Raw genomic sequence first — 27,553 nt, 5'->3', positions numbered from 1 at the left:
ACATCAGAGACTTACATTAAAAAACCCTGACCTTAGCTATATTTACATGATGTCAGCACATACAGATAAAAATAAGAATTATTAATTATTTGGATGTTATCATTTAGTAGACTAAATGAGTAACTGCATTTTTCATATGGACCTTCAGTATTCTGTAGATATACACAGTATGCATCAGAGACTTCACCGAACATATGAATGCAGACATAAAAAATCTCAATTTAAGTTTACATTTTTTTTCACATGTATTTGACATCTTAAAGTTTCTTAGAGTGTAATGGTAACAGAAACACAAAATGCTTACACTGATTTTAAATGCTTAAAAAGACTTTAAACAACCACAAAAAAATCTCTCCAATACCACCCACCCCACTAAAAGATTAACCAGTCACTTTAATACCCTTCACTTTCCTCCTCTGTTTCTTATCAATAGAATAAACATGTTTCACTGCTCTCTAAGGATCATTTCAGGCTTAAAATCCTTCAAAGGTTCCCCATTTCCTACCAAATGAGACCAAAACTACTCAGAATGACATTCAAGGTAGTCCACAGAGGCTCAAAGCTAACTTTGTCATTTATGCTGCACCTTTCCACTTTGTGTCTTCTACCATGTTCTAATCAAATTGGGCTATTCTCACCACTGCCTAAACACATATCAGATTAGCTAATCATCATCCCCTTTACTCACACAATTCTCTACATATAGAATGACATCACTCTAATGCTACCTGTTGAAATCCTGTTGTTGTTCAGTCATTCAGTGTCGAACTCTTTATGACCCTGTATGAGTTTTTTGTTGTTGTTGTTTTTTGTTTTTTTGGCAAAGACAGTAGAGTGGTTTGCCATTTTCTTCTCCACTGGATTGAGGAAGGGAGAGGTTAAGTGACTTGCCTAGGGTCACACAGCTAGTGAGTGTCTGAACCTGGATTTGAACTCAGGTCTTCCTGACTCTATACCCAGCACTCTATCCATTGAGCTACCTAGTTGCTTCCCTATCCAGTGTTCAAGTCCTAGCTCAAATGTCCCCACTGTTAGGATCCTATATGCTTAGTGATCCTTGGAAACGTAATTATGAACTGACACATCATTGATTTCTAGCACTCCGGAATGGAAGACAATGTCACAATAACTTACTCTTCTACTCAGCTCCAGACAGAAATGAGGAGAGAAGAGTCATGACAGGATAAAGCAGCTAGCTTTCTATTGTTAACAAGACCAGCCATCTTTAATTCAAAATTGACTTGTCCCTTTTATCTCTAAAACTCTTGGACTGTTGAAAGCAGGTGTTAACAACAGCAGAGGAAGGCAATTACAAGTGACCTCACTACAACAGTGGTAGTAAGTAGGACTTAGCAGAATTATAGAATTACAGAATCTCAGAGTTGGAAGAGATTTGAGAGAACATCCAGTCTAACCAATTATTGAACATAAATGACCAATACAGCATACACCAGTAGATGTCCTCTAATCTTCCTTTGAAAGTCTCTGAGAGAAAACCTATCTTCCCTGAGCCAGCCCATTCTTAATCATCATGTCTGTTCTTCAGCAATGCAATGCCTGCCCATTACTCCTACTACTAACTGCCTGTCCAGCTTAACAGCTTTCACATAAAACCCCATAAACTATTTCTGGACCACTATCATGTTCCATCCCAAGCCTTCTCTTATCTTGGATAATTCCACTACTTTTAACAAATGTCATTTCGAATGGCCACAGTTCTATCAAGACTATCAATTTCATTCATAAAATTTGGCGCCCAAAACTGCACACAGTACTTCAGATGTGGCTTGACCAAGATCAAGTTCAGTAAGAATATAACCTCCCAAATCCTATACTATACCCCTCTCAATGTAGCCTAAGATCACACTAGCTTTTTCTGCTGCAATATTCAACAACAAAATTATTTATTAAGAACTTGCTATGTTTTAGGTACTGCACTAGGTACTGGGGCTACAAAGACAAAAATAAAAAAAGGCATTGACCTCAAGGAGTTTACATCCTAATGGGGGAACACAACATGTACACACTGAAGAAACCTCAATATAATTTGTGGAGGGAGGGAGGGTGAAGGATGCAGGAAGACCACCAGAAAATGCTTTCAGCAAGAAGTATATATGTATATATTAGAGTATGTATGTGTACACACACACAGAGTCTCATATCTAAGTCCCTAGATATTTGTTTTGATTTCCAGAACCTATTCTTTCATGCTGTTTGAAAGAACTGGAGAGAGAAATCTGGAGAAGAGAAGTTTCAGAGGAGACACGTTATTGTCGTGAAGTATTTGAAGGATTATATGTAAGAAGGATTAGACTTGTTCTGCTTGACTCAGAACAACTAGGAGCACTGGGTGAAAGTTGCAAAGAGATAAATTTAGGCTTGATGTAAGGGGAAAAAATGCATCAGAATCAAAGCTTTTCAGCAGAAAAATAAAATGCACCTGGAGGTAGCATCACTTGGAGGGCTTCAAGCAGAGTAAAGATCTTAAAGAAAGAAAAGTAAGGTGAAAGCAGAGGTAATAGACCAGTACAGTTATGGAATGGAGGAATTAGTGGCTATGGTTTAGACAAAGACTAGATGAGGGAAGAGGACAGGAAATTGTGATCACAGAGTAAAATTTCAGAGTTCAAAATCACACATGTGGTATGGATGGTGGTGAGAACTAAAACCATCACTGTGTTTTTCACAGAGGTAGGGTGAAGGTATATATTATGGGAATTACTAGCAATGAGTATATTGAAGTCCCCAAGTAAGAAGACACAGACTGGAATGGAAAGAAAGGCTATAAGCCAACTACTGGATTCCTTGAGAAATAAGGCAAAGTGACATGGAGGCCATGCTATAACAGCGATAAGGATCTGGACCAACAATTACAGAAAAATAAAGTGAACCTCAAAGAAAAAGATTGTTGGGCAATGTTGGCAGAGGGAGGATCTAAAATTGTTACTGTGGAGCAAAGAAAATGCCAGCTTCTCTTGGCACAATTCATCATGAGAAAAGGGACAATCAGCAGCAGAGAGGGTAGCTATCAATTCAATGTCATTCAATGAAAAGAAGGTTTCAGTCTGCAAGTGTAAAAAAAAATCAAGGATGAAAGAAAATGTATTAATGACTAAATAGAAAGGATTAGTGGGTCAAAGAACATACCAGAAATTTCATGAAAGATGACAATAATAACAAAACAAAATTTGTTTGATGCAGCCAAAGCAAGACATGGGGGGAAATTTATTAATATTAATAAAAAAGAGAAAGAGCAGATCAACAAATTGGACAAGCCAAAAAAAAAAATACCCTAGAAAAACAACAAATTGAAAACCAAAACGGAAATCCTAAAAATCAAAGGAGAACTTAATAAAATTGATTTTTTAAAAAATTGAACTTAATAAATAAAAAGAAAACTTGGAGCTGATTTTATGGGGAAAAAAACTAAAACAGATAAATCATTGGCTAATTTGATTTTTTAAAAAGAAAACTAATTTAGCAGTATTAAAGATGAAAAGGGTGAACTGATGTGAGAGATGATCTTTCAGAAGTGAAGCCTCCTCAAAGGGTTCTTGTTAATGGTTCTGGTATTGTTGCTTTTGAGTGGTATATGTGTACCAATACTAAGCGAAGACCCCTCAGAATGCAAGACCCCCTCCCCTAACCTTCTCCCTCCCCTACTCTTAGATAGTGTTAGCAGAAATTCCTGAGCCATAACAGCATCCTGTCTATCTCATCCTCTAGCTAGTTATATGACCTTGGGTAAAAAACTGCTGAAACCGTGAGGCCCTGAAAAGGGGAACATGCTAACATAATTTCTATATCTCTTTGTTCTCTCTTACTGTGGTAGTTTTTACACGAATAGATTGTATACCTGAGGCTCAGTCAATAAGCCAACGGGAAGGGGGTTAGGGTGGGCTGCTACCTTAGGGTCTATATAATCTCTCGAACTCTCCGGCAGCTGAGATAGCATGGGGGTGCACTTTCTCGAGAAAGTCAATAAAGAGATCTCTCCTTTTTGCAAACTTTTGTCAAGACTCTGGTTTTTAACCGAGTGAAACAAATGTAAACAATGTGAGATCTCTCAGACGGGCTGAGTGTAACAATTTCTTAGACTGTTACAAACTCAAGGTTGGTTACACTAGCCTGAATGGGCCTAAGTTTCAGGTTCCTAGAAATCACATCATTTGTAGTGTTACATCAGCCTTAGGTAATGGCTAATTACTAAATAAAGATAAATAGCTAGGACTGGTAGTATTACAATGTGGTTTCTTGTTTCTGGGGTAGATTTTGGTGTTTTAGATTATAAGGCTGAAATTCTTGTCCAATGGGAATTCAAAGCCAGTGGTGGGTGAGTATCTCTGTGTTAGGGCTATATAACCTTTGTCCTGGCCCGCTTCTCACGAGAATGTAATAAATCTTTCACTTTATACCTAGAAAATCTCTGAGTGTTATTTTTGAGTAGCTGTAACACACATTGACAATCAATGAAAAGAAAATTAAAGCAATTATTAGGTGTTTTTTGTCCAACTATGTGTCAGTAAAACTGACAATCTAAATGAAATGGATGATTATTTACAAAAATACAAACTGCCCACATTAACAGAAGAGGAAATTTCTGAATACTTCAATAATTAATTAGAAAAATAATTAGAAAAAAGAAACCAAACAAGCCATAAATGAGTTCCCTAAGAAAAAACTCTAGGACCAGATGGATTTACAAGTGAACTCTACCAAACATTTAAAGAACAATTAATTCCAACATTATATAAACTGTTTGAAAAAAAAATTAGGTAAAGAAAGAGTCCTACCAAAGCCCTTCTATGACACAAATATGGCTTTGATATATAAACCAGGGAGAGCAAAAACAAATAAAGCTACAGAGTAACTTCCCTAATGAATACTGATGCAAAAATTAAAATACTTGGCAAGGAGATTATAGCAATATATCACAAATATATGACCAGGCTGGATTTATACCAGAAATGTAGGGCTGGTTCAATATTAGGAAAACTACAAGCATAATTAATTATAACAATAAAAAACCTCACAAAATTCATATTACCATATCAACAAAAGGAGAAAAGGCTTTTAGCAAATATAACACTCATTACTATTAAAAACACCAGAAAGCATAGGAATAAATAGAACTTTTCTTAAAATGATAACTAGAATCTACCTAAAACCAAGAGGAAACATTTTCTGTAATAGGAATAAGCTATAAGCCTTTCCAATGAGATCAAGAGTGAAGCAAGAATATCTACTTTCTCCATTATCATTCGATATTGTACAGAAATGCTAGCTCTGGTAATAATACAAGAAAAATAAATTGAAGGAATAAGCACAGACAACCAAGAAACAAAAATTATTACCTTTTGCAGAGGATATGACAGTATACTTAGAGAAGCCTAGAGAGTAAACTAAAAAACCAGTGAAACAATTAGCAATTTTAGCAAAGTTTCAGGATATAAATAAATCCATACAAATCATCAGTATTTCTATATATTACCAACAAAACTCAGCAAGAAGAGACAGAGAAATTCCATTTGGGAGTCTACCTGCCAAAATACACAGGAACTACAGGAAGACAATTACAAAGCACTGTTCACAAAAAGGGAAATTTAAATATCTGGAAAAATAACAATTACTCATGAGTAGCTGAGCCAATACAATAAAAATGATAATACTAATAAATTACTTATTCAGTGCTAAACCAAACTACCTAAGAGCTACTTTAAAGAGCTAGAAAAAAATGACAAAATTCATCTGGAAGAACAAAAGGTCAAGAACATCGAGGGAATCAATGAAAATAAAAACATAAAGGGAAAAGGCCTCTAGGTACCAGATCTCAAATTATACTACAAAATGGTAATCATCAAAACAATCCGATACTAGCTAAGAAATAATGTTTGATCAAAGGAACAAATTAGGTACACAACATACAAAAGCAAATGAGCAATCTAGTGTTTTATAAACCCAAAGATCCCAGCCACTGGAGCAAGAACTCATTCTGTGACAAAAACTGTTGCAAAAACTGGAAAATACTCTGTCCGAAACTAGGCGCAGAATAGCATCTCACACCATAGAACAAGATAAGCTCAAAATGAGTACACGATTTAGACATGAAGATTGATATCATCAGAAGTTAGTGAAGCATGGAAGAAACTACCTGTCAAATCTATGGACAGTTGAAGAGTTCATGAACAATAAGAAGTAGAGAGGTTCAGAGGAAATAAAATGGATAATATTAATTAACATGAAATTTAAAATTTTTTTCCTCAAACAAAACCAAGCCAAAATTAAAAGAAAAGCAGGAAGCTGGGGAAAAAACTATATCAAATTACTATGATAAAGGTCTTATTACTCAAATATATAGGGAAACGATCCAACTTTACAAGAATAGCCATTCCCTAATTGATAAAAGGAGGACAAAGTCTATGAACAGGTAGTTTTCAGAGGAAGAAATCATATAAAAATGCTCAAATTAAAGAAATGCACATTTAAACAACTCTGAAGTATCTCATATCCATCAGATTGTCTGAGATGGCAGAAAATGAAAGTGACAAATGCTGGAGGGAATGTAGGAAAATAAGTACACCAAGGAACTGTTGGTGGAGCTGTGAGTTAATCCAACCATGCTAGAAAACAATTTAGAACTATGCTCAAAGGATTATAAAGTTCTGCATACTATGTCTACACCCAAAGAGATCAAAGAAAAAAGGAATAGGATTCCTGTATAAAAAATATTGATAGCAGCTCTTTTGTGGTTGTGAAGAATTGGAAACTGAAGGGATACCTATCACTTGGGGAATGGTTGGACAAGTTATGGCATATGAATGTAATAGAATATAATTGTGTTATAAGAAATGACAAGGAAGGTGATTTCAGAAAAACCTGAGAAGACTTTTATGAATATGAATGATGCAAAGTAAAGTGGGCAGAACAAGGAAAATAATGTAAACAGTAAGTATTATTGTAAAGAAAATCAACTGTGAACGACTTAAAAACAACGATCTGCCACACTTCAAAAGATTGATGATGAAAAACGCTACTTACTTCCAGAGAATGAGCTAATGGCCTCAGAATATAAACTAAAGCATATTTTTTTCCTTTTTCCTCATTTTTCCTGCTTCCCCTCCCCAAGAACATGACTATATAAGAATAAATTTTACATGACTTCATACGTATAATTGATATTGCATTTCTTGCCTTCTCAACAGGCAAGGGAGAGAGTGGAAGGAAAGAAAAACTGTAACTGAAAATAAAAATGAAATTAAAAAAAACAGCACTAGGTCTTAGTCTGAGACACCAGTTTTCATGCCTCAAGGAAAGGTATCTGAGGCCTTTGTCACAAAGAACAATGAGGTTGGGAGCTGTCAGAAGCCCAAAAGAATTCATAGGAAGCTGGACAGCAGGGCTAATAGCACATGATGATAAAATTGTATAAATCCTTGCAAAACTTAACATAGAAAATTATTCCTCAGACTTGATGTCTTGTTGATTACCAAGGTACAGAACTACTCCAGACAATCCTGTGTCTCATGTCCAACTCACCACCTCATTACTAACCTGGTTTTGACCCTGCTCTGTTTTGGACAATACATAGTGCTTCTGGCCCTTCAACTCCATTCCAAATTCCTATTTACTATTTTTAACTTGTTCCTCTGGCCAGAAGCAGTAATATAATGAAGATACGAGTTCAAAATATAGAAGAATTTCTAATACCCAAAGGTATCTAGCAATGTAATTGGTTGCCTTTCAAAGTAGTGAGTGAGGTATCAGTAGACACAGTCAGAGGCTAGATGACTATATGTAAAGGATTACTCGATTGTGAGGGGTTTGCACTAAATGATCCACTATCATATGGATGTAGATATTTTGAGTCACTAATAGTTTTGATGTCTCCCTCTAAATGCAAATTTTTAGTAAGAGGATATCCCTAACAGTAATTTTTTTTTAAAAGAATGAACCAGTCAATAATAAATAAGCATTTATTAAGGACTTACTATATGCCATGCACTATGCTAAATGCTAGAGATTTTTTTAAAAAGGCAGAAACAATTCTTGTGCTTAAAGAGGGCCCATTCTAAATGCTGAATGAATACCAACTAATGAGTGAGAAATAAAATGTGGTGGGCACACTAATACACAGTGTTGGTAGAGCTGTGAATTGGCCCAGTCACTCTGAAAAGCAGTTTGGAATTACGCAAAGAAAGTGACTAAACTATCCAAACTCCTAGACCTCAAAAATTTCACTGCTAGGCATGTGCCCTGAGAAGATCATTGGGAGGGATCCTTCAGGTGGGGGTAGGTATCAGGTAGAAGCAAAGTAGAGGAGTCAAGAGGGATAGGAAGTAAGAAAAACACACAAATATAAAACAAAGATCAGGAGTAGAATTTATCAGAAAAAAAAACCAGGGTTAGAAATGATCTCAAAGTTAGAGCTAAAATAAATTTAATCAAAAGAGAACAATAGGAAAATTACACTATATGTAAGCCACATTAATCAATATTGTTTTAGACTAAAATAACTAGACAGTATAAGGTTGGAATATTGCTGTAGTGTAGGAAATGATGAGTTGGTGGATTTAGAAAAATATGGAAAGACTTGGAATTATGAAAGATGTTATCTACCTTCCTAGAAACAGCACAAATAGATGTATATGAATGTATATGAGAATATATGTGTATGATTATAGATATCTATGTGTATGTATGTATATGTATATCTATATATAGTTTGTTTATACGTGTGTGTGTGTATATATATGCATGATATTTATGTATGTATATACACATACATATGTATGTATATATCCGTTTTTAACTGTAGCCTTATTTGGGGGGGGGTTAATGAGGGAAAAGAACAAAACAAAAAGTGCACAGCAGAAAACAAAATAAAACCTACAAGCAAGTAAAGAAAAGATTGACAGCTCTGAGTAACATGTGTAGTATTTATTACATAGGCTTTCTTGAAATGGAAATTCATTGTTTTATGTTGTGAATCCTCTCATGTTCTGCTGTGCATATGGCAATGTTTTGTTTTGTTTTCTAATTTAGTATTTAAGTTTTAGTACTTAAGTTTATTTCTTTTTTCTTTTTTCTTTTGCACTTAAGTTTAAAATTTTTTAAATTCTCAAAAAAATTATTAATTAGGAAAAAGAGCACGTATAGACGAAAAATTTTTATAGTAGCAAAGAACTTGAAACAAAGTAAGATGCCCATTGATATTACTGTGCTATTAAAAATAAAAAGATGAACACAGAAAAATCATGTGAAAAATAATGTAAGATTCATCTAAATTGATTCAAAATAAAGTGAGTAGACTAGAAAAGAGATTTAATGATTACAATACAAATGGAAATAACAACAATAGCAAAACATCTGAAAGTGCTGTGAAATTATAATTGCAACCAGATCAAAAATATAAGAAGCATCTTCCTCTCCTCTTTGCAAAGGATGGAGGCTATGAATTTGAATTTATTCTTTGTAATAAAAGAAATTTGTTATTGTGAAATGTAAATGGTATAAAAACAAAAGATGTCAACAAAATGTATTCTGAAATACATATATATATGCATATATATGGTTTATTGCAAATTGATGAAATACACAGCTTTTTAGCTCAATTAATTCATTCAACCCAAATCTGCTTAAGTGATCTTATGATATCAGTAATGTGATACTACTATAAGCAGCATAATAATAAAAAAGGCAGGTCAGCCCCTTGAAGTGCTGATCTGAGTTGCTACCATGTGAGTTATATCATAGCTACTTAATCCTACAGATATACAGATAAATCTATAGATATTCAATAAGGAGGGACTGTTAAAAGGTAGTTTGGTTAGGATTAAGAAGAAAACAATCAATGCAAAACACAAATGTAAATTAAAATAATAAGGTACAATAAATATGTATGCGGTCTAAATTAGCCATACCATACACTGACTCAAGTAGAAGTAACTAAATTGTATAGTGAATAAAGTGCTATGCCTGGAGTTAGGAAGATCTGAGTTCAAATTCTACCCCAGTACTGGTTGTGTGACCTTGAGTAAATGTGACCTTGAACAAGTCACTTAACCTCTGTTTCTATTTCCTTAATCATAAAATGGGGATAATAACAGCACCTACCTCCCAGGATGGTTGCGAGAATCAAATGAGATATATGTAAAATGCTTTGCAAACCTTAAAGCATTATGTAAATGCTAGCTATTATTATTATATTAAAGATGTAATGTTATAAGAAAAAAGGTAAATCAATAATTAACCCCAGGAGCTCCCCTAGACCTTGTTTATTTGAAAAGGAAAGCTAAGGGGGCAGCTAGGTGGCGCAGTGGATAGAGCACCAGCCCTGGATTCAGAAGGACCTGAGTTCAAATCCAGCCTCAGACACATAACACTTACTAGCTGTGTGACCCTGGGCAAGTCACTTAACCCCACTGCCTAAAACAGAAGAAGACGAAGAAGAAAATGAAAAGCTAAGAGGCACAGTGGATAATGCTGGGCCTACCCCCTGGGAGCTGTTGCAAGGCACTTAGAACAGTGACCAGAACACAGTAGGCACTACTGAAATGCTGACTATAGTCAGCTAATTTAGCTAATTAGTATTAGCTAAAATGTTTCTGATGTCCTACTGTGTTTTGGTCATCTGCTTCTTTTTCAATACAGCAATGAAAACAGCACAGCTATATGACCGCCAGTATTTTTGAAAAATTACTGACTTATTTAAAAGCCAAAGCTTTTAAGTGATTTTCTCATTCTCTAGAAAAGCATCTTAATCTTCACTGTCATTATCAGTATCCTGTAACTTTCCAGTCATAACCAAAACATTATTCTACATCACTAACACAAGGGATCACCTTTCAACTCCCACTTTTTCTTCTATTTAGCTTATACTAATTTAGTTAATAGAAAATAAAGAAAGCCCCTTGCCACTTCAACAATTTGTGCTAGGCATACTTCCTTGCTGTTAACAAATGATAAACTACAAAATTACGATGGAATGTGTACTATCCACAACAACGACACTATTAGGCAGTTTTGCTTGTGGTTTTTTTTTTTATGGGAAGCACTAGGAGGGTGTTATTTGATGGGATGTAACTGATGTAAGAAAATAATATGTATCAATGACAACTTTTTAAAAAATTAAGTCTCATGTTAGAGTATTTTAGGGAATTTACAAAACCTATCAATTTTTTATCATCACATGAATATGAGATTTCTTAAATGACACCAGGCCATAATTTTCCATAGGCTTTCCTTTATTATTTCGTTGTTTTGCCTAGAATTCTAGGCAAAAATATTTTAAACCACATTTCTAATATTTTAAGGAGATTCAAAGGCCTAATTTAGGCTTTGCTTTTTCAAGAAATCTCCACATTAAAAATATTTCACATTCTGAACATCATACAAAACCATAGGCTAAACCATCCAGGTAACTGTAATTATGTATACTTTTTGACCCAGCAATGCCAATATTAGGTCTATTTTCCAAGGGGATCAGGGAAAAAGGAAAAGAATCTATATATTCTAAAATATTTATAGCAGCTCTCTTTGTGATGGTGAAGAACTGGAAATTGAAGGGATGCCCATCAATTGGGGAGTAGCTAAACAAGTTATGGTATATGATTGTGATAGAATATTACCGTGCTATAAGAAACGATGAGCTGATTGATTTTTATAAAAACATGAAATAATTATGAATGAAATGAGCAGAACCAAGAGAATATTGTATGCAGTTACAGCAATATTGATCGAAGAACAACTGTGAATGACTAAGTTGTTCTGAGTTTTGTAAATACTCAAATCAACTACAAAGGATGTTTAAAGGAAGATGGTATCTATCTGCAAGAGAAAGAACTGACAAATGGAAGTTATGTACAGTATAGTTTACACATATATATATATATATATATACACACAATCTGTGTCAAATGATGGTCTTCTCTAGTATGGGGTGGGGAAAGAAGGAGGAAACAAAAAGCGCACAGCAGAAAACAAAAGAAAACTCAGAAGGAAGCACATAAAAGAAGGGTAGCTTTGAAAATAATACGTAGCATTTATCACATAGTTTTTCAAAAAAAGTAAACAGTGTGAAATGGAGATTCATGGTTTCACATTGAATCCTCTTCTTGTGTTGTACTTTTTTTTGTATTTAAGTTAAAAATGGGAAAAAAATTTTTAAATAAAATAAAATACTTTACCAATGAACCAACACAAACCTTATTTGCAAAGTAATGCATCAGAATTATGTATAAACATTGGGTCTTTCCACTCTTCTTTGATGTTTTACCATTGCTTATTACTCAGACACTGTTTTATTGATAAATACATTGGCTCTGCTTTAGTTCTTCCACATCCTTGAGGATTCAAGTCTTATCTAGCAAAATGAATAAGCATTCATATGGCACCACCAGGTGCCAGGCAACATGCTGAGCACTTTGACAAATATCTCATTTGATTCTCACAACAATCTAGAAAGGGAGGTGCTATTATTATTCCCATTTTATAGTTGAGGAAACTGAGGCAAGGAGAAATCAAGTGATTTGCCTTGGGTCACACAACTAATAAGTATCTGAGATCCTATCTGAACGCAAGTCTTTCTGACTCCAGGCCCAGCACTCTGTGTACTGTGTGCACCCTGTTACAGCCTCTAAGGATTCCAGAAAGACTGACTGCAAGGTAGCTAAGATTTTACTGTACTTTGATTTTCAGATGTACAATTTTTAAAACTCAACAATAGATATATGTACTATATTTTAGGAATTAAGTTTAGTATAAAATTTTAGTTATATATGAAAACAAAGTATGAAAATGTTAATTTACAATTAACACTGAAAGGGAAAGATTCCACTTCAGAATGTCACATAGGCACATGTATGCAACTATTAAAACTCTTCTTCTATAACACGAAACTATTCAAATATATTTAAAGATTGCCAAATCCTAATTTAATATGATCTCAGAGCTTATCTAAGGAATAGACTTTGAAATTCTAGGATCTAAGAATTCCTTGCAAGCCAGAGCAAGCAAAATCTTCTTCCTTATATGTCAAAAACTTTCATTTGGTTTCCTCTGTGAGCTTTAAAAATTTTTTGATAGCTTTTGTTTTTATATCACCTTCATTTCCAAATCTATCCCTCTCCCCACACCAATCCAGCAAATCTTCTTGGCTCGCTTGTTATCTCCTCCTGGTTCTACTACATTATTCCAGGTAAGATACAACTTGCACTGCAATTACATGGAGTGTGACTGAAAAGACTCCTCATTCTGGAGCCAGAAGAACAGCATGAAACTCACACTCTGGTATTTACTACCTTTTGTGGGTTTTGGCAAGTCAACTCCCTTCTAGGAGCCTTGATATCCTTATTAGTTAGGAACAACCTCATCTCTAAGGGCCCTTTCAGCTCTGGAATCCCTGATTTTACAGAATGCTAGTGCCAACCACAGAGAAGTCTGGGCTGTATTTGGGTGGGGAGAATGGGGCAAAAACAGCACTGTTCCGGAGGCCATCCAAAAAAAATAGGTATGTTCACATGATAATAATTTGTGGCCCCATATATACCCCACAAAACCCTAAAAATTTCACACGATTGCCAACAGCGTTTGACCTTCTACTATTGGTTACTAAGTTCTCTGTTAAACTGAATTTTTTTAATGAATTAATAGTATTACAGATTCAATTCAATGAATATTTGTTAGATATCTACTGTGGGCAATACACTGTGTTAGAGGCTAATGATACAAAACACAAACATCAAACAACCCTTGCCCTCAAAGAATTTATATTCTAAGTAAATTATCAAAAACTTTTATGGATTTAAAAATTCAGTAATTACAATACATTTAAAAGAAAACAAGAAACATGTAACTTATCTTTGTATCTCTCCCAGTACTTAATACAAGTAGTAGGAACTTAACAAATGTTTGTTAAATGAAAAAATGACAAGTTAAAAGAACAATGTAAGTATATTTCATTTTTCAACCAGAACTGTTACTTGAAAACTAATGTCTGAAATCAGGACCAGGGACCCTTTTTTTTACAGCAAAAGCTAAAGACTTAAGTAAAACAGGGGATAGGGGAGGAATCAATCAAGGAACTTAATCTATGACTGCTTTAATTGTATTTATTTCCCAAAGAAACAATACATTTAAGTCACCTGGCTTTTTAAATTAAGAACAGAAAACGGTAGTCTAGTCACCAAACTAAATATACATGCATATGTGCATAGACACACACACACACACACACACACACACACACACACACACACACATAGAGCCATACACAGAAAGAGAGATACATTCCTTATAAACCTTTTACTTCAGTGTCATGGTCATTTTAGGGCATACACATAAAGTGGAAAGGTAACAGGAAACGAAAGAATAGAGAGGAAATGAGGGGGAACAGGGAGAAAAATGGGAGCTATACATACATACATACATATATATATATATATATATATTATATATATATATATATATATATATATATATATACACATATATAAACATGGAGAAATGTTCATCATTTACAATTTCTATCTCATAACCTCATAGGTTATTACTGCTAAAGACATTTAAAGCCATGTATCTGCAGTCATCCTGATGGATATCGGGCCACTGGACTCAGATGGCTCTGGAGGAGAAAGTAATGCTGGTGACTTTGCACAGCCCGCCCTCACTCAAATCAAAGTCAAATGCAAGTCATATCTTCATCTCCCTGATGTCATGGGCCTCTTTGAGAAAGAAGGACAAAATACAACCACAATTTTTACAAGAGGCACAAATAGGGTATCATTTCTTAATACTAGTGTTACAGGCTAAGTGAAAGTCATTCAAGCATTTCTTACCGTTATTCTAGAAAGAGGAAATATAATTGCGCCTTTTCTCAATACAATTCAGCAAACGTTATTACATGCCTACTGTGCTAAGTTCTAAAGATACAAATATGAAAAACTCCATTTCCTATCCTCAAAGAACTAAAATCTAGTCAGAGGGAGGGGACGTGCAAATGAATAGCTATACTAAAAGTAAGAAAATTAAGGTCAGATAGAATACAGCATGAGAGATTCAAGGGAGGCAGGCTTACTTCTAAGCATGGAGATTAGGGAAGTTGTCAGTGATGAAGACATCAGTCCCTGGAGGAAGGAGCAAGAGGATCAAGGTTTCAAGAACAGAGGAGAGATGTATCATTAGAATATCCAAACCTTGGGGTCAAGACTGAAGAAAAGAATTGTGCTAGAGCAATTACAAGGTGGAAATAGGGGGAAATGTAATTGCAAAGTATAAATTCAAGAAAACTGGAAGCATGGGAACATTTTTTAAAAAATTTGTTGAATCACAATCTCATAGAATCTTTCAGAAGGCATTTCAAAGCCCATCCCAGTTCTGATCATGTCTAAACAACATACTTTAACAAATAGTCGTATAGCTTTTCTTGAAAACCTGTAGTGAGAAGAAACTGCCTACTTCTTAGGGCTGTAATAATTGAAAAATTCTTCCTCACATCAACCTAAAATTTTCCTGTTTTGCAATTTCAATTTCAATTGCTCAGGTACCATTGCCTCCCTCAAAAAAAAAAAAAAACAACTTACTTCTACATGACAGTGCTTCAAATGCTTGACAGCTAGATGTCACCCTCATCTGCACATTTTCCAGGAAAATAATATCCTTAATAAAATCTGTCATGAGGAACTGAATACAAGGCTCCATATATGGTCTAACTATGGCAGACTTTAAGAGATCTATCATCTATGCAGTGTAAGACTTCATTAGCTTACTTAGTTTCCAAATCACAGTGTTGACTTGTATCACTGATAGCTCCTTAAAACCTGTTGGTGTTTTTCAGATGAATGGCAGTCTAGCCCCATATCCTTGATCTGTACTTGTAAAGTTGATTTCTGGAAGGCAAGTGTTAGGTTTTACATTTATCCCTATGAAATTTCATCTTACTAGATTTAACCACCAAACATCTAGACAGCCAAAATCTTTCTGGATCTAAACACTACCTTTCAATGTGTTAACTATCCCTCCCAGTTTGGGTTGTCTGAAAATCTGATGAAGATGTGTTATCTATGCCTTCATCTAAGTCACTGATAAAAACTAAGCACCTCTCTCTTAGCTAACTTCAAATCATTAATCATTGCTCTTTGGGTCTATTCAAATAATTCTGATGAATCTAAATGTACTCTTATTCAGTCTATAAGATTCTAATGAGATTCTGTTAAATGCTTTGCTAAATTTAGGTATACTGTGTCTATGGAACTCTAGTTTAGTCTAGCAATCTTATCAAAAAAGGAAATGAAGTTCAACTGGCAAGACCTATTATTGTGGAAACCATTTTGAAACTTTATGATTAATACTTTCTTTTCTACATGTTTACAAATCATCCTTTTAATAACAAGTTTTAGCTCTTCTGACCTAGCCCCGGATAGGAAGGCTCCTGCAAAAAAGGTAGAGAGAGAAAAAGGAACTGTTCTACCACCAATGAGGTGGTAACTAAGGACTATGTCATCAACATTAACAAGGAGACCTGGAAAGGGGTTTCAGAAAGGGTTGTCTGTAAATTCTATAGGAAATCCATAAATTTGCCATGAAAGAGAAGTAAACTACAAAACTGCACAGACACAAGACCTAATGATGGCTGATAAATAAGCTTACTTAATACCTATCACCACTTTAAAAAGCTGGATGTCAATGTGGATAAAAACTATATTGAACTTTGTTATTATGTTAAACTGCAGCATGATGATGATGTTGACATATTCTAAAATTTTGCTAGGAATCTAAGTCAAACTCCCCAGTCTGCTGACTCTACTTCTCTTCCCTCAGCCTTGTGACTGAGTTTCTATGAGATTGAAAGTCAATAATAAACTTTAAAAAATATATTCCTACACCTCCAGTTCTCTTGAACCTGCATTTTCCTATTACCTTTCTCCCTATTTCTAGCCTGTAACTATTCTAGCTTCAATTCCTTTCTTCAGTTTTGACCCCAAATTCAGTTATTCTAATGACACATCTCTCCTCTGTTCTTGCACTCTTCGTCTTCTGCTCCCTCTAGGTGCTATCTCCTTCAGTGGCAACTTATCTAATCCCTAAGCTAGAAGTGAGCCCAACCTCCTTGAAAATCTGAACATCTGCCCTTGTCCAATACAGTACGTTAAAAAAAATTGGTGATTAACCAATCACTTCCCAAAAAAGATCCCAAAATGAAAACTCCTAGGAATATTAAAGGGAAATTCAAGAACTCTCAGGCCAAAGAAAAAAATACTGTAAGCAGCCAGAAAAAAACAATTAAAATATTGTGGAGCCAAAATCAGGATTACATGAGATTTAGCAGCTTGTGCATTAAGGACTGGAGGGCTTGGAATAAGATAATCCAGAAAGCAAAGGACCTGGAATTATAACCAAGAATAACCTCCCAGTGAAACTGAGTATAATCCTTCAGGGGAAAAAATGGAAAATTAATGAAATAGAGGACTTTCAAGCATTCCTGATGAAAAGACCAGAGCTGAACAGAAAATCTGATTTTCAAATACAAGACTCAAAAGAAACATAAAAACATAAATAGAAATGAGAAAATATAAGGGATTGAATAAGGGTAAACTGTTTATATTCCTATACAGGAAGATTATACTTGTAACTCTTAACTTTATCACTATTAAGACAGTTGGAAGGAATATACATAGACAGAGGGGATGGGTGTGAGTTGACTATAATGGGATGAAATACAAAAAAAAACATTAAGGAGTGAGAAAAAGGGATGTACTGGGAGAAGGGGGGAGGGAGAGGCAGAATGGGATAAATTATCCCACACAAAAGAGGCAAGAAAGAGCTATTACAATGGAGACGATGATGGGGTAGTGAGGGTGGCAGGCAATACTTAAACCTTATTCTCACTGGAATTGGCTCAAAGAGGGAATAACACACATACTCAGTTGGCTACAGAGATCTATCTTACCTTATCGGGAAGTAGGAGGGGAGGGAGATAATAGAAGGGGAGGACCTGATAGAAGGGAGGACAGATTGGAGGAAGCAGTGGTCAGATGGAAAACACTTGTGAGAAGGGACAGGGAAAAGGAGAAGAATAAACTGGGAGAAAATAGGCTAAAGGGAAATACACAGTAATCATAACTGTGAATGTGAATGGGATGAACTAACCCATAAAACAAGAGTGAATGACAAAGTGAATTAAAAACCAGAATCCTACAATATGTTATTTATCAGAAATGCATTTGAAGCAGAGAGACATACACACAGAGTAAAGGTAAGGGGCTGGAGCAGAATCTATCATGTTTCAGCTGAAGTTAAAAAAAAGCAAGGGTAGCAATCAGGATCTCAGACAAAGCAAAAACAAAAACAGATCTAATTAAAAGAAATAAGGAAGGAAATTACACTTTGCTAAAAAGGTACCATAGACAATTAAGTAATATCAATACTAAACATATATGCACTAAACAATATAGCATCTTAATTTTCGGGGGCTTTAATTTTATTAATTTATTTTGATTTATCAATAATTACTTCCATATGCTTTTGAGTTTAAAATTTTTCTCCCCCTTCCTCTCCACCACCCTCCCCAAGATGGTGCTATACATTTACATTTCTATTAAACATATTTTCACATTAGTGGTGTTGTAAGTAAAAACTAAAACCAATAGGAGGAACCATCAGAAAGAGGAAACAAAACTCAACAGAAGAGAAAAAAATAGCAATTCAACTTTCATAGTTCTTTCTTTGGATGTGGATAGCATTTTCTATCGCAAGGCCTCTGGAGATTTCTTAGATCCTTGTATTGCTGGGAAGGGTTAAGTTTATCAATATTAGTCATCACACAACGTGGCTGTTATTGTGTACAGCGTTCCCTTGGTTCTGCTCATTTCACTCAGCATCAGACCATACAAGTCTTTCCAAGTTTTTCTGAAGTCAGCCTGTTCATCATTTCTTACAGCACAATAATATTTCATTACATTCATATACCACAACTTGCTCAGCCATTCCCCAATTGATGGGCATCCTCTCAATTTCCAATTCTTTGCCACCACAAAAAGAGCTGCTATGAATATTTTTGTACATGTGGGTCCTTTTCCCATTTGTATGATCTCTTTGGGATATAGCCCTAGAAGTGCTTGCTGGTCAAAGGGTATGCACATTTTTATAGCCCTTTGGACATAGTTCCAAATTGTTCTCCAAAATGGTTGGATCATTTCACAACTCCACCAACAATGCATTAGTGTTCCAATTTTCCCACATCTTCTCCAACATTTATCATTTTCCTGTTTTGTCATGTTGGCCAATCTGATAGGTGTGATGTGGTACCTCAGAATTGTTTTGATCTGCATTTCTCTAATCAATAACGATTTAGAGCATTTTTTCATATGACTATAGATGGCTTTAATTTCTTCATCTGAGAACTGTCTGTTCATATCCTTTGACCATTTATCAATTGGGGAATGGCTTGTTCTTATAAATTTGACTTAATTCTCTATATATTTAGAAATGAGGCCTTATCAGAGAGACTGGTTAAAAATTCTTTCCCAATTTTCTACCTTCCTTCTAATTTAGTTGCATTTGTTTTCAATTTAATGTAATCAAAATTATCCATTTTGCTTTTCATAATGTTCTCTATCTTGTTTGGTCATGAATTCTTCTGTTCTCCATAGATCTGATAGGTAAACTATTCCTTGTTCTCCAGTTTGCTTATAGTATCAGCCTTTATATCTAATCATGAACCCATTTTGACTTTATTTTGGTATATGGTGTGAGATTTGGGTCTATGCCTAGTTTCTGCCATACTCTTTTCCAGTTTTCCCAGCAGTTTTTTTCAAAGAGTGGGTTCTTATCCCAGAAGCTGGGGTCTTTGGGTTTATCAAATAATAGATTACTATAGTCATTGACTACTGTGTCTTGCATATTTAACCTATTCCACTGATCCACCTCCCTATTTCTTAGCCAGTACCAAGCAGTTTTGATGATTGCTGCTTTATAATACAATTTAAGATCTGGAATTGCTAGGCCACCTTCCCTTGAATTTCTTTTCATTACTTCCTTTGATATTCTGGACCTTTGTTCTTCCAAATGAATCTTGTTATTATTTTTTCTAACTCTATAAAATAATTTTTTGGTAGTTTGATTGGTATGGCACTGAATAAGTAAATTAGCTTAGGTAGAATTGTCATTTTTATTATATTAGCTCAGCCTACCCATGCAACTGATGTTTTTCCAATTATTTAGATCTGATTTTATTTGTGTGAAAAGTGTTTTGTAATTGTGTTCATAGAGTTCCTGCGTTTGTCTTGGGAGGTAGACTCCCAAATATTTTATAATGTCTACAGTAAGTTTAAATGGAATTTCTCTTTCTATCTCTTGTTGTTGGGCTTTGTTGGTAATATATAGAAATGCTGATGATTTATGTGGGTTTATTTTATAGCCTGCAACTTTGCTAAAGTTGTTTATTATTTCAAGTAGTTTTTTACTTGATTCTCTAGGATTCTCTAAGTATATCATCATGTCATCTGCAAAGAGTGATAGCTTTGTTTCTTCTTTGCTATTCTAATACCTTCAATTTCTTTTTCTTCTCTTACTGCTAAAGCTAACGTTTCCAGTACGATATTAAATAATAGTGGTGATGATGGACATCCTTGTTTCACCCCTGATCTTATTGGAAATGCTTCTATTACATATTATGCTTGCTGAAGGTTTTAGATACATAGCATCTTAATTTTTAAAGCCATTAAATGAGTTACAAGAGGAAACAGATAATAAAACTCTACTAGTGGGACACCTCAACTTTCCCATCTGAGAATTGGGATAACTCTAACCAAAAAATAAACAAGAAAGAAGTTAAGAAGGTGAAGAATTTTTTAGAAGTTAGATGTGATAGACCTCTGGAGAAAACTGAATGGGTATAGAAAGGCCTGTACCTGTTTCTCAGGGGCAAACAGCATCTATAAAAAAATGACCATGTATTATGGCATTAAAAATAAAAATAAATATTAATTAATTATATATAATAAATTAGAAATAAAAATTAAACATTCACAATAAAATGCAGAAAGCAGAAATACTAACTGCATCCTTTTCAGATCATAAGACAATAAAAATTACATTCAATAAAGGGCCATGGAAAGATGGATTAAAAATCAACTGGAAACAAAGCAATCTGATCCTAAAAAATAAGTAGATCCAACAGGCAAGGTCAATATGATAAAAACGACAATTTTACCAAAATTAATCTATGTATTCAATGCCACCCCAAAATAAATTAACAAGAACATATTTTACTGAGCTAGAAAAATAATAATAAAATTTATTTGGAAGAATACAAGGTCAAGAATAACAAAGGACCTAATGAGAAAAAAATGTAAAGGAAAGAGGTTTAGCAGTACCAGATCTTAAACTATATAATAAGACAGTAATTATCAAAACTATCTGGTACTAAGAAATAGAAAGGTAGATCAATGGAACAGAGTAGACATACAATCTACAGCAGCAAACGAATATAGTAACCTAGTGTTTGACAAGTGTAAAGACTTAAGTTTTGGAGATAAGAATTTATAAAAATTGTTGGGAAAGCTGGAAAGCAGTCTGGCAGAAATTGGGCATAGACCAACATCTTACACCACTTGCCAAGGTAAGGTCAAAATGGATACATGACCTAGAAATACGGGGAGATATCACAAGAAAATTTGAAGAACATGGAACATATTACCTATCAGACTTACGAACAGGTGAACAATTTATGAACAAATAAGAGATGGACAGTGTTGTGAGATGTAAAATGGATAATTTTGATTACATTAAATTGAAAAGGTTTTGTACAAATAAAACAAATGTAGCCAAGATCAGAAAGAAAGCAGAAAACTGGGGGAAAATTTAGACAGTTCCTCAGATAAAGGTAGCATATCTCAAATATATAAAAAAAAATCTTTGTCAAATTTATAAGAATGTGAGTTATTTACCAACTGATTGGCCAAAGGATATGAACAGGCAGTTTTCCAAAGAAGAAATCAAAACAATTTGTAGTTTTGTGAAAAATGCTCTAAGTCATTGTTGATTAGAGAAATGCAAATTAAAACAACCTTGAGATATCATATTACACCTATCAGATTGGCTAAAATGATAGAAGAGAAAAGTGACAAATGTTAGAGGGGATGTGGAAAAACTGGGACCTTAACTCATTACTGGTGGATCTGTGAGCTGATCCAAAAATTTTGGAGAGATTTGGAATTATGCCAAAAGTTATTAAACTGCCTACAGCCTTTGACCCAACAATACCAGTATTAGTTCTGTTTCCCAAGATGATTAGGGAAAAAGGAAAAGAACCTATATGATCTCAAATATTTATAGTGGTTCTCTTTGTGGTGGCAAACAAAGAACTGGAAATTGAAAGGGATGCTCATCAACTGGAGAATGGCTAAACAAATTGTTGTTTATGTTCATGACGGAATATTACTCTGCCATAAGAAATGAGTTCAATGGTTTTAGAAAAGCATGGAGAGACCTCCACAAAATAATGAGGAGTGAAATGAGCAGAGCCAAAGAGAACATTGTATACAGTATCAACAGTATTGTTTTAACAACAATTTTGAGCGACCAAGTCATTCTGACTATTATAAATACCCAAATTAACTGCAAAGATCCTATGAAGGAAGATGCTGTTTACATCCAGAAAAAGAAATGACATACATATATTCATATGCACACACACATACAGATTTGTGTCTAATGGTGGCCATCTCAAAGTTTGGGGGAGGGAAAATAAGAAAGTTACATGATAATTTTGTTGCATATTTGAAAAGAATAGCAAGTTGCACATAATGGGTCTGTAATTTCAGATGCAATCCTCTGTTTTTCTATTCCACTTTGTTATGGAAATATTTTTGATTTCTTAACTTCAGAATACAATAAATAATTTTTGAAAAAGAAAACCACATATTAAAAAAAGAAAATATAGATCAAAGAACAAAACAGTAGAAACAATAAGTAATTTAATTAAAGAGAAGGACAACAATGAACAACATGCCAAGATTTATGGGATGTAGCCAGACTAGCAGTACTTAGGAAAATTTATATCTCTAAATGCTTACATCTTTAAAGAGAGAAGAGCAGATCAGTGAATTTGGCATGCAATTAAAAAAACTAGAAAAAAGAAGAAATTAAAAATCTCCAATTAAACATTGGAAATCCTGGAAATCAAAGGAGAGATTAATAAAATTGAAAAACAACCACTGGACTATTAAATAAAAGTAGGAGCTGGTTTTATGGGAAACAAAAACAATTAAATAGATAAACCACTGGTTAATTTGATTTTTTAACAAAAGAAAGAAGAAAATCAAATTACCATAATGAAAAATGAAAAGAGTGAATTCACCACCAATGAAGAGTAAATTAAAGCAATTATTAGGAACTATTGTGCCCAATTATATGCCAATAAATCTGATAATCTAAGCAAAATCAATGAATATTTACAAAAATATAAACTGTCTAGATTGACAGAGAGGAAATAGAAGACTTAAATAATCCAGTCTTAGAAAAAGAAATTGAATAAGCCATCAATGAACTCCCTAAGAAAAAATCCCCAGGGCCAGATGGATTCACAAGTGAATTAATTCTACCAAACATTTAAAAAACAATTAATTCCAACACTATATAAACTATTTGGAAAAATAGGCAAAGGAGTCCTACAAAATTCATTTTATAATATATAGTGCTGATACCTAAACCAGGAAGAGCCAAAACAGAGAAAAAAATCAAAGACCAATTTCTCTAATGAATATTGATGCAATAATTTTAAATAAAATACTAGCAAGAAGATTACAGCAACACATCACAAGGATCGTACACTACGACCAGGTAAGATTTATACCAGTGAGTGGGATTTAAGACCACTTACTCAAATAAAAACTCAGAGGTTTCTCCAGGTAGAAAACAGAAGTTTTATTCTAGCAAGTCTCCTGGGAGAGTTGGGCATCACCTACCCAGGGTGGACTGGAGTAGTGAGACCCAGCACAAACAGCAGCAAGCAGTTATATAGTCTTAGCAAAACACTCCAAAAAGCCCCTCTGGCCACTTGTTTGTCTCAATCTCTTTATCCTCATTGGCTGAGGCAAGAGACCTCACAGTCCGTATTTAGAACCCAAGAGATACATTTTACTCAAAACGGCTTGGGAGCTAGAAGATTGCCTCATTTGGTAAAGTTAAGGTACAAAACAAAAGAGGGGGTGGTTACAAAACAAGGGAGGGGGTGGACAGCTGGTGCACAGCCCCCATTCCCCAAAAATGAAAATGAAAACTTAGGCCCAGCTCATGCTGAAGCGTCACTACATTTTGGAGCATAGCTTACATTTCACATGAGAAACTTTCACTTGTCCCACACACCAGGAATGCAGGGCTAGTTCAATATTAGGAAAACTAGCAGCATAATTAACCATATCAATAACAAACCAACAAAAATCATATGATTATCTTGATAAATATAAAAAAAGCTTTTGACAAAACATAACATCTATTCCTACTAAAATCACTGGAAAGCATAGTATGAATAGATGGAGCTTCCTTAAAATATCAGAGGCCTTTCCCAATGAGACCAGGGGTGAGCAAGGATGCCCACCGTCACCACTATTATTCAATACTGTACCAGAAATGCTTGCTATAGCAATAAGAAAAGAAAAAGAAATCGAGGGAATTAGAATAGACAATGAGGAAACAAAACTACCACTCCTTGCAAATATTATGATGGTATAGTTAGAGAATCCTAATCAACTAAAAAACTAGTTGAAATAATTAACAATTTTAGCCAAGTTGCAGGATATATAACAAACCCACATAAATTGCCAACATTTCTATATATTACCAACAAAATCCACCAACAAGAGATAGAAAGAGCAATTACATTTAAAATATCTGTAGACAATATAAAATACTTAGGAGTCTACCTTCCAAGACAAACCCAGGAACTATATGAACACAATTACAAAACACTTTTCACACAAATAAAGTCAGATTTAATTAATTGCTCATTGGTAGACACAGCTAATATAACAAAAATAACAATTCCACCTAAATTAATTTACTTATTCTGTGCCATATCAATTAAACTATCAAAAATTATTTTATAGAGCTTGAAAAAATAATAAAATTCACCTGGAAGAACAAAAAGTCAAGAATATCATGGGAATTAATGAAAAAAAAAGTGAAGAAAGGTGGCCTAAACTTACCAGATCTCAAACTATATTATAAAGCAGTAATAATCAAAAAAATCTAGCACTGGCTAAGAAATACAGTGATGGATCAGTGGAATAGATTAGGTACACAATACACAGTAGTAAATAACCACAATAACCTAGTGTCTGATAAACCCAAAGATCCAAGCTTTTGTGACAAAAACCACTGGGAAAACTGGAAAACAGTTTGGCAGAAACTCAGTATAGACCAACATATCACACAGTATACCAAGGTAAGGTAAAAATGGGTACAGTATTTAGACATAAAAGGTGATACCATAGGCACATTAGAGGAGCATGGAATGGCTTAACTTAATTCAGATCTATGGATAAGGGAAGAATTTATGACCAAACCAGAGACAGAGAGCATTACAAGATGTAAAACGGATAATTTTCATTATATCCAATTTATAAACTTTTTCACAAACAAAACCAATGCAGCCAAGATTAGAAGGAAAGCAGAAAGCTAGGGAAACATTTTGACAGCAAATATCTCTGATAAAGGCCTTATTTCTCAAATATATAATGAGCTAAGTCAGATTTATAAAAATACAAGTCATTCTTAAATTGATAAAAAGTCAAAGGATATGAATAGGCAGTTTTCAGATGAAGAAATCAAAGCTATCTATAATCATATGAAAAACGCCCTAAATAACTATTGATTAGAGAAATGCAAACTGAAAGACTCTGAAGAACCACCTCACACCTATCACATTGGCTAATATGACAGAAAAGGAAAATGATAAATGTTTGAGGGAATGTGGGAAAATTGAGACACTAATACACTATTGACAGAATTCTGAACTAATCTAACCATTTCAGAGAGCAATCTGGAACAATACCCAAAGCACTATAAAACTGTGCATATTCAGCAATACCACTACTAGTTCTGTATCCCAAAGAAAAAATTTTTAAAAGGGAAATGGATGTAGTATATGAATATAATGGAATACTATTGTTTCATAAGAAATGAGGAGGAGGAGGAGGACTTCAGAAAAACCTTAAAAGATTTACATGAACTGATGCTGAGTGAAGTGAGCAGAACCAGGAGAACGTTATACACAATATCAGCAACACTGTGCGATGATCAACTTTGATAGACTTAGCTCTTTTCAGCAATGCAAGGATCTAAGACAATTCCAAAAGACTCATGATGGAAAATGCTATCCACATACAGAGAAAGAACTATGGATTCTGAATACAGATCAAAACACACTATTTTCTCTCTCTTTTTTTTGTTTCTTCTTTTTCGTGGTTTTTCCCTTTGGTTCTAACTCTTTTTTACAACATGACTTACATGGAAATATGTTTAAAAAAAGGAAAAGGACCCTATTTGTACAAAAATATTTTGGCAGCTCTTTTTGTGGTGGCAAAGAATTGGAAATTGAGGGTATGTCCATCAATTGGGGAATGGCTGAACAAGATATGATATATGATTATGATGGAATACTATTGTGATACAAGAAATGATGAGCAGGATGATGTCAAAAAACCTGGAAAGACTTACATGGGGACAGCTAGGTGGTGCAGTGGATAGAGCTCTGGCCTTGGAGTCAGGAGGACCTGAGTTCAAATCCAGCCTCAGACACTTGACACTTATTGGCTGTGTGACCCTGGGCAAGTCACTTAACCCCAACTGCCTCACCAAAAAGCAAAAACAAAAAACAAAAATAAAACAAAAAAAAAGACTTTCATGAATTGACCCAGAATGAAGTAAGCAGAACCAGAACATTGTACACAGTAACAGCAATTATTGTACAATGATCAACTGTGAATGACTTAGCTACTCTCAGCTATTATCCAAGTCAATTCCAAAGGATTCATGATGAAAAATGCTATCTACCTCCATAGAAAAACTGATGGAGTCTAATGCATATTGAAACATACTATTTTTCACTTTATTTTTTTCGTGGGTTTTCTCTTTTTGGTCTGTTTTTTCTTTCACAACAAAACTAATATGGAAATCTGTCTTACATGACTGCACATGTAAAACCTAAATCAAACTGCTTACTGTCTCAGGGAGTGGTGAGGGGAGGGAGAGAATTTGAAACTCAAAATTAAAAAAAAATGTTAAAAACTTTTTACATGCACGTGGGAAAAAATAAAATATTATATCTACATCTACATACACACACACACACATACACACATCTCTCTCTCTCATTTGTATGCAGTTGTTTGTGTTGTCTCCCTCATTAGACCAGGAACAGGGAGTGTTTTTTCTGTTTAGTATAGTGCCTGAACATGGTAGACACTTAATAAATGCTTATATCTTGTTGAAAAAAAAAAAGAAAATGAAATGAAAGAAGAGGATAGAAGAGGAACAGAATGAGTGATATAAAGAA

General features: G+C 34.4%; 1 protein-coding gene across 3 annotated transcripts in view; it reads right to left on the bottom strand.

Annotated features, from left to right (window-relative positions):
- The window catches only part of KANSL1L (KAT8 regulatory NSL complex subunit 1 like), a 141,948-nt gene that overhangs the window by 112,732 nt on the left and 1,663 nt on the right, over positions 1-27,553 (bottom strand). The gene's annotated exons all lie outside the window — the stretch shown is intronic.

Source organism: Phascolarctos cinereus, unplaced genomic scaffold (assembly GCF_003287225.1).
Source record: "Phascolarctos cinereus isolate Bilbo 61053 unplaced genomic scaffold, phaCin_HiC Scaffold_7;HRSCAF=346, whole genome shotgun sequence".
NCBI classification, from domain to species: domain Eukaryota; kingdom Metazoa; phylum Chordata; class Mammalia; order Diprotodontia; family Phascolarctidae; genus Phascolarctos; species Phascolarctos cinereus.
The sequence above is the reverse complement of the archived record's forward strand: the minus strand, read 5'-3'. Positions and strand labels throughout refer to the sequence as shown.